Below are 4,086 nucleotides of genomic sequence, written 5' to 3'. Positions count from 1 at the left end.
ATAACTCTTCACATATTTTAGTATAAATAGAGACCTCCGGCCTCACATATTTTTCACGCGAGTGTCCGCCCTTCTCTTCTCTCTTTTCTTTCGACGCCTACGTGCTTGATCAATCAACCACGTAAGCTCAGATCATTCTGAGTTCCAGTCAGGTTGCATGACCGACCAATTTGACCACTACACATCAATCAATCAATTAATCTAAAATCCTCCAACGAGGGCACTTTCTACATACATTCGAGTCGAGCAATCACTAACGTTAACTTAGTTAATCTCGTTTCGTCAAATATGTAAGTCTGAGGGTGTAAATCCCATCTTTTTTTTATTGTATTTTATTTTATTGTATCAATTAATGTAAGATTCACGTCAAGAATACATTTAAAACCGACTTTAAAAACCTTTATTACAAACTGTTTTTACGAAATAGCAGTTACCAGACGTCGAGAAGAAACGCAGCAGCAGCAGCGCCTCTTCGAAGAGTCGCAGTACCTACTGCGCCTCTTCCAGAGGCTGCCGCTGCTCCTACTCTTCTTTTTCTTCCTCGGGTCTCTGTAGTTTTGTTCCTTTTATTTTATTTTTCTTATTTTCTTCCTTTCTTCTGTACATTAAACCATGTTTTAGTCATTCTTTTCAAATTATCGCATTTGTTTCGACTTAAATCACTTACTCCCTCCATACCACACCAATGGTAACATTGAGAATTTTGGCACTATTCATGGTCGTAGGAAATCTTCGATATTATTCTTAATCTATAAGACAAAATATAGTCATGTGAGATCTTGTTTGATTTATCGTCATGAATGCTATAAGAATATCAAATTTTTATAATTTTTAATAATGTGTAACTAAAGATATTTGATATATGAATTATTTGCACCTTATTTCCCTCTTTCTTTTACGCATTCCGGCTCATAACAAGTCGGTTTCGTGTGCCTTTCCTTGCATTTGAGCCCGATCCCCGTACTTGTCATTTTGTGTGTCCTTTTGTAGGAACCGAGCCGAGTATGGAGGAATTGGGGCAAGAAAAGGCATTCTAATGCCTTTACATGAAGAAAAGGGAGATGAAGGAATTTGAAGAAGAAATCCTCCGGGCGGCGGGCCCAAGACTCGCCCACCAAGCAGAGGATGTGGCTATATGGAGAAAAAGAGGAAGCTAGCTGAGAGAGATGTTCTCTGCCGGCAGGCCGGCAGCCGGCCCACCGGCAGGGAACACAATCCCATACTTAGTCAAGATTGTGAAGAAGTTCTTGGCCAAAAATTCAATCAACGCGCTGCCGGCACAGGTAGCCGGCAGCCGGTCAACCGGCAGAGGGTACCTGACACTAAGAATTGGAAGAAAATCCCAAGAAGAGGAATTCTCGGCGGCAGGCCAAGCAGCCGCCCACCGGCAGGGATTACGCAACCTTCATTTTCTCGTTTTTGAAGCAATGCGCGGCGCGGCAGAGGAGGCGGGCGGCGGCCCGCCAAGCACAGAGACACGCAAAGCACGAGTTGGGCTTTTTCATTCTTTCTTCCCTTAATCCAATGATAGCCTATAAATACCCCCTCCTTAAACCCTTTTGCACACAACCCTAGATCTGAAAAACATTCCATATTTATTGTAATATCTCCTTAATCAAGTTCTAATCTTTCAATAATTATTATTAATATTTAGCAAGAATTAGTTAGTTCTAGTAATAGTCAATTGTTTACACTTGTTTGTTGAAGTTTGTATTGGGGATTTTGAAGGGTTTTCCTTCTTATTAATCAATCAAGCTTCCATCTTTCCTTTTGTTGGTATAATTTCTCTCCTTCCTTTTACTTGTTTATCATTTGTTTACATTTTCCTTGTCTTTTGATTTTGTTACAACCTTCATTATGTCTTCTCCTTGTGTTGTTTGCTTTTCTTCTCTATTTAGCATAATTTCCCTTAACATGAGTGAGTAGATCCCTTCTAGGGTTTAGGGTGATTCTTTATGGGATTTGTGGGCATGATTCTTTGAACATTTTGGTCTTTGGTGAAATTGTTTAACTTTCCTATTCATTGCACTCAAGGTGTTTGTTGATTTGCTCAAGTGAAAGCTTTGGCCTTTCTTCATTTATTGCTTAATTCTCCCTTAGAATGAAAGTTTTTGGGAGTCTTGATGTATGTTAGGAGAGGAGGGATGCTTAATGAAAATTAGTAGCCACCCTTAAGACATCCAAGACATTGGTTCTTCATCTTAGGTTATTCTCTCACCATTGACCCTTTTTGATCTTCATGCTTGCCCCTAACCCATATTGATGACCCCGAAGGCCCTAGCTTTTAATTAACCGTATTCATTATCATCATCTTGTTTGTCTTTTGCTCTAGTGATTATAACCAAAACCTTTACTCTTAATTTTGATTAAACTTGACTCATAATTGAACTTTGTAGCAACCCCCGTAGTCCTTGAGTTCGACCCGACTAAATACTACGCTTTTTCGGGTTTTACAAATAGTTTTGATATAGGGAGTAGACGACAAATTTCCTACTATCAAATGGCGCCGTTGCCGGGGATGGCGTTAGGTTATGCTTAGTTTCATTTAGAGTCTTTGCTTTAATCTTGTCTCAATTGTCATTTTGCTTTAGTAGTTGATTGTTGTTTGTAGAGTGTGTGTGATTTTTGCCTTTCCCTAGTGTGTAAGAACACTAGGGGACTTACGATTTGCCAAGTGTATGCCTAGGAGGAATCATCAAGCTCTCCTATTCAACTCCGACCCCGAGAGGCTTTTTAGGACCTTGAGGACTAGGACCCTTGAAAGAGTGAGGAACAATTCCACCCAAGCAAACATTGATCAACCAAACTCACACATCCCACAAAATTTTGATACAACAACTACGGTTCAACCAAATACCACAATTGAGACTTTAGTAGAAAACCCCTTTCATAACTTCCTTAATTACAATAGTCCACCTCAAACACCACCACATCAAGAACCAAACCACCCACCACAAATGGCTCTTAGAGATCATAACCGGCCTAACCATAATGATTCATGTAATCCCATCAACTTTGGCACTTTGGCCCCAAACAACTTTGAAATGCATCCCGCCCAAGTCGGGTTAGTTGAGAAGGACTTGTTTGGAGGTCATATTGAGGAAGATGCCCATGCCCATCTCCGGAAATTTAAAAGGAAAGTTTCAATGATGAAGAAGAATGGGGTGTCCGAAGACACCTTGAGAATGATGTTGTTTCCGTTTTCATTGACGGGCAAAGCGGACCGGTGGTTGAACATTCACCCACCGGATACTTTCACTACTTGGGATGACTTGGCTCAAGCATTTATGGCCAAGTACTACCCTTCCTCAAAGACCGCGATGCTCCGCAACGAGATCCATACGTTCCAACAAGAGGATGGGGAGTCCTTAGGTGAGGCTTGGGACCGTTATCAAGATTTGATAGCAAGTTGCCCCCACCATGGAATACCGGAATGGTACATTACTCAAACATTCTTCCAAACTCTACTACCAAGAACTAAGGAGATGGTAAATGCCTCCGCGGGGGGAGGTTTTGACCACTTGAATGATGAAGAGGGCACTGTAACACCCCGATATTCAGAGGAGCCTTAACTAGGCCTTCCTTAGCATATAAGGGCGTTACCATCTCGGTCGCCCGAGGTAAGTAATTATCAAACGTCAATAAAAGAACTATTGAGTCGTGTTACAATTGATTTAAACCAAAAGACGATATAAAAGGTACAACTCTGAAGCTACTCTACACTATAAACAATCTCGTGAGGACTCGTCCCTGCCCGGACTCCAGCTATCATCAACACCAGCACCTGCTAAGACCGACTGCTCACCATAAGGGATCACGGCAGACACATAACAAACAAACAACCACACAAGGTCAGTACTGAGATAGGACAAGGCAACGGCAACTACAACAACAACACAAACCATGACATCAGATCAACCACAATCATAACAATCCAACCAAATCTATCACCGATCGTCCACTTTGGACCGCCTCCCGCCGATGGGGACCGCAGCCGTTCCCACCTAAGCCCCGCTCATCGTACGAGCGATAACCCTGCTCATTAATGTGCACATCCCCTTCCGTGGCGGGTTCCACGAAGGGCGA

The 4,086-nt window shown here is 42.0% G+C and overlaps 1 non-coding gene across 1 annotated transcript; it reads right to left on the bottom strand.

The window, feature by feature from the left end:
- Positions 1-3,320: 3,320 nt before the first annotated feature.
- LOC141589419 (small nucleolar RNA R71) lies at positions 3,321-3,427 on the bottom strand. The gene has a single exon (XR_012520358.1). It is a non-coding gene; the product is annotated as a small nucleolar RNA R71 (small nucleolar RNA).
- Between the last annotated feature and the right edge of the window lie 659 nt (positions 3,428-4,086).

This window comes from Silene latifolia, chromosome 6, assembly GCF_048544455.1.
Source record: "Silene latifolia isolate original U9 population chromosome 6, ASM4854445v1, whole genome shotgun sequence".
In the NCBI taxonomy this organism is placed as follows: domain Eukaryota; kingdom Viridiplantae; phylum Streptophyta; class Magnoliopsida; order Caryophyllales; family Caryophyllaceae; genus Silene; species Silene latifolia.
The sequence above is the reverse complement of the archived record's forward strand: the minus strand, read 5'-3'. Positions and strand labels throughout refer to the sequence as shown.